Here is a 10,487-nt window from a genome sequence, read left to right on the forward strand (position 1 = left end):
CAGCACGCACTGCAATTGATCTGAATATAGTGATCATATTGCGATCACAAACAAATTCTTCTATGGAAGATTAATTTGTTTTTGTTTTTTTTTGCCTTTCCATCAACTTGTACGGAGTCTTGCAGAATTGACTGAGCTATGTTTGGGGTTGTTGTGTTGTCTGTGAGGTTGTGAGTTTGAGTGAAATAAGGTGATGAAAATGTGGTTACATAAAGACAATGGTGAAAGAATATAAAAAGGATAGATAAAGTGGGAAATGAATGAGAAGATAAGTAAAACAGCTACAGCTAACCCGGGAAAAATAAAACAAAACATAATTACAAAACAGAAAAAAGAAAATAACAAAGCAAAAAAGAAAGATTGAAAACAAAAAAGCAATAATGGAATAATAAAATGAGAGATGAATCAAAACTGGATGAAAGGAATGATGAATAGGAAAGAAAGAAAGAGAATTATACAGGTAAAAAGAAGAAATAAATCTAAAAGAAAAGATACATAAGAAGGAAACATATAAGATTAAGAAAAAAAGATACTGGAGCAGAAAGGCAGAGGGAGGGAAATGTAACCAGAAGGAAACAAGGACACTAGATATAGGCAGAACATGAAATTGAATAGGAAATTGAGACAAATCAGACAAGAGGAAGCCCACAAAGAAAGGAAGGAAAGGCAAAGTTAGGAATACCTGAAAATTAAAGAAAATGGAAACGATATTTGAAAAGAAAGAAAAGAAAGACTAAGATATGATAAAGGAATGCACACTCATGCTCAACTGCTCTGTAAAACCATCTCCACAAAACTTAATTGAAGAAAAGGAAAAAACAAATTTGGCTTTTAAAAGACACCAAAGACACCATACTATTAGATGACGCCCGCTGTGATTGCTACATTCAGATCAAATAATCGCCCATTAGTCATTACTGCATGGGCTGAACGTATTCGTAACATTCCAATTGCTTGTGTGCAGAGTATTTGAAGGTTTTCCGACAATTGCAAAAGCGTTGAAACGTATCTTCTATCCAACTTTGCTCTGGAGACTTGATTCATTTACTGTAAAACATGAAATATTCGCGGCATGAATTTTTCGCGAATTGGAGCCGACAGCCTTTTTCGTGGTATGAAATTTTTGCGAAGTGCCACTGGCATTCAACGCATGTAATGTAAACATGGACTTTCGCGTGCATTTTAATTTCGCGAATCTTGGCGCTCGCGAAATTCGCGAAATTAAAGTGCACGCGAAAATTCCTTGTTTTACAGTATTTAGGTAACCCTACTGAGGAAGTGTTAGCTCAAAGACCCAACCATTAACCAGATCAGATGCCGTGCAAAGCACGAATAGACTCTAGTCTCTGACTTTGGAGACAGAGTGCAGCGACGACAGCCCAGAGGGCCGGCTGTGTGCTGTGTCTCGGTCTAGCGTCTAGTCAGGCTACTGAATAACTAGGATGAGTTTGCGCGTGTTTAGAAATCATTTAACGAGGATGTGTGAAAGTAAACTGGCGTCTCAAATTTGAATCTAAATTGTCACTAGGTATATAGGGTCTTACTACTGCATGCCATTTAAATTGAAGTCTCAAACCTAACCATACTTACCGAGATTCAAATACATGGGATTACAGTATCTATTGGCATGATTGGCAATTCTTGGATCTGAATAAAAATACATTTCCATAACAATGCCCTTATCTAGCTCTTACCTTTATGTCATGCAACTGATATCGTTGATTTAGGTCATGTTCCACATGCAGAATGGCTGCATTTCATAAGAATGGCAACTGCTGCGATATCGTGAAATGTCAGAGTAGGAAGCCGAAATGCCAGCTGTGCTGTGTATGGTTCCGAGAATAAGCACACGTGCGCTGTGCAAAGCGGCTACTCTCCTGAGCTGTATACACCGCCCGTAGTGTACCGATCGCGATCGTCGTGAGTCGTACTGCTGCAAGTCGTTCGGGATTTTGTGCGGAACGTTGACATGACGCCATCTACGTGCAGGTTTCTGTTTGTAAAGTTTTGGCTATTTTTCGTGGGGAGAAAAAAAAAGTATCAATATTTGTTTATACTCAAGGTTGATTTTAAAGTGTAATCATTTGGCAGTTTTTTACATTACATGGGCGTCACCAGGGGGGGTGCGCTGGGTGCGAACGCACCCCCCTTCAGATCCTTTAAAAAAAAAAAAAAAAAATATCAGTCTGCGAGCGACCTCAACGCCGGACGCTAAATAATTACTCTTTTCTATTTTTTTTTTTTTTTGGTATTTTGCACCAGGGACACACACACACACACACACACACACACACAATCAATTCGCACCCCTGGTTCTGGCAGCACTGATTTTATACATATCTATTAGTATTCTACAGTGTTTACTATTTATCGACCGTATACTGTTCATCCGTACGATACAGAGCACTATATACACGTACGTGTGCTACTTACAAGTATGTAGGGTCTATGTACGTTACTTCTGACCAATCCATATTGCCAGCCCAAGAGCGAGCCTTAGCCTCATTAAAAAAAGATGAAAAAAAAATGGAGGGGCAAGCATATCATTTTGCCCACCCCCCTCCATAATTCCAGAGACGAGAAGATTTTCTTATCTTTTTTTTTTTTTTGACAGAAAAACAAAAAGTTACCCCCATAAAAATATTGGAGGGGCAAGCATATTTTAATTTTGCACCCCCCATAATTAATAATTCCCGAAATGAGAAGATTTTCTTGCTTTTTGTTAGAATTCATGAAATCTGTCCAATTATTTCACCCAAAAGCAGTGGCGTAACTATACGGAGGGGGGGGGGGGGGTGCGCCCCCTCCCAATCCGCTGGTTAAAAAAAAAAAAGACTTACCGAAATAGTAATTCAAGTGTTAGTAAACTGCTTTTGAATGAAAGGGTGATCAAGATTTCTTTTAACCATAATTAGATAGGTATATAGTGTGAAACATCGTTCAAAAAGCCCGGACCCGACAAAAGATTGTGATTCAGCGTGATTCCTGGTTGGCATTCTGCATATAAGCAGGATGTGCGCAGTGTACTCAGTACATCCGAACGAAGAGTCGCTACAATGTTGCGCAATGTGATGTAGAATGTACACCTTTGTACCTTACGCTTCGTTATATCAAAAGATCATTGATTTTGCAGTGTTGCCTTACATACTAGTCTATGTAAAAATGTCTTGCATTGCCAATAAAAAGACTTGACCTGGGCTAATTCCTAACTTTTCCATGTACATATAGTACACACACACAAACAAACACGCACAATTAGTTTAGGGGATGCTCTAAAGTGCAGATTTTGGACATCCTTTCCCCGCTTGGTCACTTCGACGTCACCTCGCTGGTCATACCTCCCCCAGTCATGAACATAAACCCACACCCTTGACTACCAGTGGCGGATCCAGGGAGAGGGGCGCACCGGGCGCACCGGGCGTCCCCCCCCCCCCCCCCACTTTAATTTCCAAAGCGAAAAAAACAAAATAATATAGCTTCAAATGGCAGTTTTTGGACAGTAAAATGTCAAAATTTTCAAGCTCGCTCGCTCCTCTCGCTCGCATTTAGTCGTAATGCCATAATCATGAAGTTGCTGCCAGTAATTGCCGGCAGTTGCGCCTGGTGCGCCCCCCCCCCCCCTTAATTTCCAAAGCAAGAAAACATAGCTACAAACGGCAATTTGGGGACTGCAAAATGTCAAAATTTTCAAGCTCGCTCGCTCCGTTCGCTCGCATTTAATCTTTATGCAATTCTTCTGATGTTGCTGCCAGTAATTGCCCGCAGTTGCGCCCGGTGCGCCCCCCCCCCCCTTAGTTTCCAAAGCGAAAAAATATGGCTAAGAACGGCAGTTTGGGGATTGTAAAATGTAAAATTTTCAAGCTCGCTCTCTTCGCTCGCTCGCATTTAATCGTTATACAATTCACCTGATGTTGCTGCCAGTAATTGTCAGCAGTTCCGCCCGGTGCCCCTCCCCCCTTAATTTCCAAAGCGAAAAAATATGGCTAAGAAAAGAACGGCAGTTTTTGGACTGTAAAATGTAATATTTTCAAGCTCGCTCGTTCCGCTCGCTCGAATGTAATCATTATGCTCTCCTGATATTGCTGACAGTATTTGCCAGCAGTTGCGCCCGATGCGCCCCCTTAAATTCTAAAGCTAAGAAATATAGCTACAAACGGCAGTTTGTTTGTTTTTTACTGTAAAATGTCAAAATTTTCAAGCTCGCTTGCTCGCATTTAATTGTTACGCAATTTTCCTGATGTTGCTGCCAGTAATTGCCGGCAGTTGCGCCCGGTGCGCCCCCCCCCCCACCTCCTTTATTTCCAAAGCGAAAAAATATGGCTCCAAATGGCAGTTTTGGGACTGTAAAATGTCAAAATTTTCAAGCTTGCTCTCTCCGCTCGCTCGCATTTAATTGTTATGCCATTCACCTGATGTTGCTGCCAGTAATTGCCAGCAGTTGGGCCCGGTGCGCCCCCCCTTAATTTCCAAAGCAAAAAAAAAAAAAAAATATGGCTACAAACGGCAGTTTGGGGACTGTAAAATGTCAAAATTTTCAAGCTCGCTCGCTCGCTCGCTCGCTCCCTCGCTCGCATTTAATTGTTATGCAATTCTCCTGATGTTGCTGCCAGTAATTACCGGCAGTTGCGCCCGTTGCGCCCCACCCCTCCTTTATTTCCAAAGCGAAAAGATATGGCTCCCAATGGCAGTTTTTGGACTGTAAAATGTCAAAATTTCCAAGCTCGCTCTCTTTGCTCACTCGCATTTAATTATTATGTCATTCACCTGATGTTGCTGCCAGTAATTGCCAGCAGTTGCGCCCGATGCGCCCCCCTTAATTTACAAAGCAAAAAAATATGGCTACAAACGGCAGTTTTTGGACTGTAAAATGTCAAAATTTTCAAGCTCGCTCTCTTTGCTCACTCGCATTTAATTATTATGTCATTCACCTGATGTTGCTGCCAGTAATTGCCAGCAGTTGCGCCCGATGCGCCCCCCTTAATTTACAAAGCAAAAAAAATATGGCTACAAACGGCAGTTTTTGGACTGTAAAATGTCAAAATTTTCAAGCTCGCTCGCTCCGCTCGCTCGCATACTAACCCTCCCCCCCTCCCCCAAGATGAAATCCTAGCTACCGGCGCGCCGGTGCCCTTTCCCCGCTTGGTTTCCCTCAAAAAACAGTAAAAGTTATAGGGATTGAGCGCTTCCTATATTTCAAATGTCTGTCCAAAAAATCTCGTAAACATTTAGTGTCAAAACGCACCCCCTTTGAAAAAAAGCTGGTGACGCCCCTGCATTATCACGTTTATCACGTTTATTTCCCCCAAACTACGCACCAAAATCGTTGAATCTTAGTAAAAGCTCCCTCGGAAGGGGAATACCCCACTCCAGCTCCATAGACTGCGTGTATAATAGGCCCTACAAGACTAGTGAAGACCAAAGATAGTAGAGATCAGTTAAGCGTCGTTGGTGAAGACGCAGGGTTACGCAGAAAAAGCAAGGAATGGCAGATCTAGGCCTACGGCAGTTGAATTTAGATATTTACATTGTCCTGTTTCCTTACCATTTGATTTACAATTTTCAAAAAAAAAATCCCAAAATGGGCATTAAATAACTGAATTCCAGTTCCAAAATTGCAATTAAAAGCTAACTCGTGAAGGAAGCTTGGATGGTGAACGGATATCCCCTCCCATGCACACCCTCCCCAGCTCGGTCGCTGCGCTCCCTGCAGCGCTCCCACGTCTCAACATAATAATATACCCCGGTAACATATTACATATATTTGGCTCCCTAGAAATAATATTCCTGCGTACGGCCGTGAAAAAAATAGATGAGACATAGTGAATTCACCATTGGTATGTGAGACATGAGGACATTGTATGGAAAAATATATATATATATCTATATAATATCCATGTTGATAAGGTAGTCCACGTGTTGGCAAGATAAAAAGATAAGTAACAAAGCTGCAACAAAGTTCATGCTGTATTCACCAACGGTTTATTTCTTCACACAAATTTTCGGGCGTCTCGCCGCCCTTTCTCAAGTGTTGATACTCAATCGGTTGAGTATCAACACTTGAGAAAGGGCGGCGAGACGCCCGAAAATTTGTGTGAAGAAATAAACCGTTGGTGAATACAGCATGAACTTTGTTGCAGCTTTGTTACTTATCTTTTTATCTATATAATATATATATATATAATTATATATATATATATATATATATATATATATATATATATATCCGTAAAATCGGTTGCGGAGATCAGAGCGTAAAAGGGAATTGGTGAATGTAGACGAGCACTCCTTCAAGTTGCGTAATATTTTGATATCTAGACGTTTCTATTTCTTAACTCATTACATAATATGAAAAGGAAATATGCTTACGTTTCCAGTGATATTTGTGGCAGGCAGGAGCGCTTTGTACAAAGTAAACTTAAATCATCTTCTTGTTACATGTTAACATAAAGCTCTACGTTGATTATTCTGTCATGGATGAGTGTGATGATCGTGAACACGCTCAGCTAATAAACATCCATGTTATTAATATGATTGACAAAAGACATTGCAGGGAAGCATGCAAGTTATGAGCAGGCCATCGGATCACACTGGTTTCATTGGCCCTCAGTGCATCTGAAACTCAATGCAGCAATCACTGGTCTTTTTATACCTTCGGCGGCTGTATGAGAACACCCCTTCTAGCGGTTGACGAACCATGCAGGTGGTCGAACCAGGTGGCCAGGTGAAATCATCTACTTGGGGATAGGATTTAGCAATTGCCAATAAGCCATTGCACAGTTTCACTTTGCACATGAGCAGAAAAAGGTCATTTGTACACTCAGGCAGGTTGGATTAATTCACTGAGATAAGCATCCCCTTGATGTCATGATTATTCATACGATGTAATCCTTACGAAACGATGCTTGCCAGCACATCCGTACCTCAAAGCCCGGTCACATAGCGCTTTAATACGGCTTAATCACGGCCAAAACACGTCAAAAAGTGGTCTCCCGTGAAGCAGACGATGTTGTTCGCGTTGATGTCGACTTTAAGACGAGCTACGGCCGATTTATAGACGTGGCAGGACGCGGGGAAAAATCGGAACGGCGTCGGACGCGGTAAAAAGTTTTGAACTGCTCAAAATCTTATTCCGCGGACAACCACGGGCGGCACACGTGGTAAAGACCTGCAACACACGTGAAACACACGTGATAATCCGTGTTATTTCCGGCAGTGATTAAAACTTCGGGAGACGCGGTAAGACGTGGGTAAGACGCGAAAGTTTAGCGGTCTGTCACGGGCAGAGCACGGTCATCTGACGCGTGTTACGCGTTGGTATCACGGGAAATAGCGTGTGTTTAGTGTGTTTATCACTGACAAATGGATTTTTCCGCGTACATACACGTGGCTGGACGTGGTTAGCCGTGCTTAGGCAGTGCTTCAGCTGTGGAACAACGGCCATACCCCGTTCAAAGCACGGCCAAACCAAAATTGACCAAAAAATTACCACTTACGACCACGTCCACCAGATTTTCATGACTTTTTGTACGTGATTCAGACGTGGAGTGCTGTGTGACCGGGGTATGAAGCCCCGGTCACACAGCACTCCGCGTCTAAAAATCCATTTGTCAGTGATAAGCCGCTAAACACACGCTATTTCCAGTGATACCAACGCGTAACACGCGTCAGATAACCGTGCACTGCTGGCTAAATTTTGGCGTCTTACCGCGTCTCCCGAAGTTTTTAATCACTGCCAGAACACGGATTATCACGTGTGTTTCTCGTGTGTTGCATGTCTTTACCACGTGTGCCACCCGTGGTTGTCCGCGGAGTAAAATTTTGAGCAGTTCAAAACTCTACTGCGTCCGACGCCGTTCCGATTTTTCCCCGCGTCCTGCCACGTCTATAAATCGGCCGTAGCTCGTCTTAAACTCGACATCAATGCGAACAACATCGTCTGCTTCACGGGAGACCACTTTTAGACGGGTGTTGGCCGTGATTAAGCCGTAAAGCGCTGTGTGACCGGGGCTTAACAGCAAGACTGGCAATAAAATGGATGTTTGCCGAAGTGATAGTGCTCACGGACCATTAGTGGTCACTTGGTCTATACGGAAGTTCATTCTTTGTTTAAACATTAATTATTTTGTAAATGCATATCGGGCAAGCTTACGCATTATGGCGCTTTGAAAACGAATGAAGTTACCAACTGAGAAAAAAACAATAACAAAGGTCTTGTACCAATTTGCACATGAGCTAATTGTGAACTGGCTTGTATCATCAAGTGCTGTCTCCAGTCAGTATTTCTTCCCCAGCTGACGGGAATGTGCACTATAAAAAACTTTAGATGCAAATGTCATTCTTTGCAAGCACGTCCACCGACGAGATTTGCGACAAGAAACACCATTTTAGATTTTATCTGTCAGGCGAGCGTGCGCTGTTACTGCAGTGTGCAAGAAGCCACGTAAAATGCGATTGAAGATTGTTCAGATATCAGCGACGGTGCGGTCTTCTGTTGGAGCACTTTAAATGCGTGTAACTTTATCATGTTCAGAAACATAATTAGTTTCCTGTGTGACAGAGTCTGATAAAACAAGAGCACCATAGTATGCCCTTCAGCTGTTAGTTTTCACCCTGATCCCTTGTGGCTCTTTCTCTACATTATACAACATGACAATTCATTCAACTTATCTCTTTCTGTCCGTTTTGTCGCGAGCACTGAGTAACCATATCAATATAATGTATATACGTGCACACATACACACACACACACACACACACACACACATGTATATAATATATGTGTACATGATTATAACATTCAGCAATCCTATCTATGCCAATCTGCTGTCTATATAAATCTATTACTAAGTTTGTCTTTATATGACATGATGTATTTATGCCTCCCTAAAGTCCTTGTGATATTTCGTCATTATATCAATGGCTGATTTTTATTTATCAAAAATTAGCCTTCTTTTACATTTCATTTCGTAATATATAAGTCTGTAGCGTCATGAAAGTGTAAACAAAGAAATATAAACTTCTATGAAAGTGTAAACAAAGAAATATAAAATCGTTGTGCATCATTCGACTATAATTTATGTTTCTCAAAATCGTAAATGGTTCCGATTCCTTTTGTTCTATAATGACGTAATTTTATCTACTGTACGGCCTGTGTCCCGTACAATTCATCCCTCAAAATACTGAAAGAGGCTACACCGTGAATAAAACGTACAAAAATATTCATAACACCATGTAGACATACAAAGCAGTGACGCTTGGAATGCAGTTTGCATCAATTGCTTGTTGTCACGTCAGGCAAGGGTCTGTCAAGCTTCGGGTTATAGCTTTCTCGCTGTGAGGAGAAATCTTGTTTATAAAATAGGATTTATAGGATTTGATTGTTTGACTATGTTAGTGCCAGTCTACTGTAATGCACGCTCAGAAGTATCCTTACTCATATCTCAACAATCGTAGCAGAACAGTAAACTTCGAGTTCTTATATCATTACTCAACCTGACAACTAAACAATTCTGCAAAGTTACTTATCAACGTTACTCACGTCATATTCCATGATTAAGGGATTCAAATAATGTGGCTCACCATGACAAACATTTTCTTATGAGCAGAATAAATCTGAAAGAATGAGAACTTGAAAACAAAATGAGAATTGAAAAATACTATGAAATACATGTAGTAGACATTTGACCTTTGATTGGGCTATAAAAACCTGTCATATCATTAATCACACACACAGATCGACTGATTTTTTTTTAATCTCTATCTTTTAGCGCATACAAAAAACCAGCATAATTTGATTATTTCCCTCAATAATTACAAACGTACGCATTCCTCCTGTTTCCATGACTTTAGATTTCTAATAATATTGTGTATTCTTCTCCAGACATTGCTCAATGTATGAAAGATCTTATCAATTGGCTGTATATATAGGCTATATAGACAAGCCAATGACGATACCCGACGATCACTGATAGCGAACGATCGATAAAGATCTCTCGGTCAAAAGTGGCGGCAACCATGGTGGCTGGTGCAGGTCTTAGTTCGTTTTCACTTCGCGTCAGCCGTTCAGTGAAACTGCACTACCCGCTGCCAAGAGCTCAGATTATTCATTTCGTTCAAACTACAATTTTAAACGATACGTAGTTGAACTTGATCAGCGTGCAGTAAACACTGGCGTTGTCATTAGCATTGTCTTCTGCTTAACCATCTCACCTAGCTCAACGATTATACTAGTAATCATCTACCACGATACTATTATTAAAAACATTTTGTATACGTTCGCGAGAGTGCGTAAAGATAAAACTATCAAATCCCACATTATGGTCTCCTCCAACTCCCTCACCACTTTTCGTTTGTTACTTGGATCTCTGTGTTTTGTATGTGTGTGCAATGGAATTAACACTTTAGAAGACCCACCAATAAAGAATAATTTCAAACTTGAAGGCGTATCCGAGCACTCCCACCAACCGTATCCACGGCTATTTCATCGA

This window comes from Diadema antillarum, unplaced genomic scaffold, assembly GCF_040938485.1.
Source record: "Diadema antillarum isolate AM-2024a unplaced genomic scaffold, OU_Dant_1.0 scf00000017, whole genome shotgun sequence".
NCBI lineage: Eukaryota > Metazoa > Echinodermata > Echinoidea > Diadematoida > Diadematidae > Diadema > Diadema antillarum.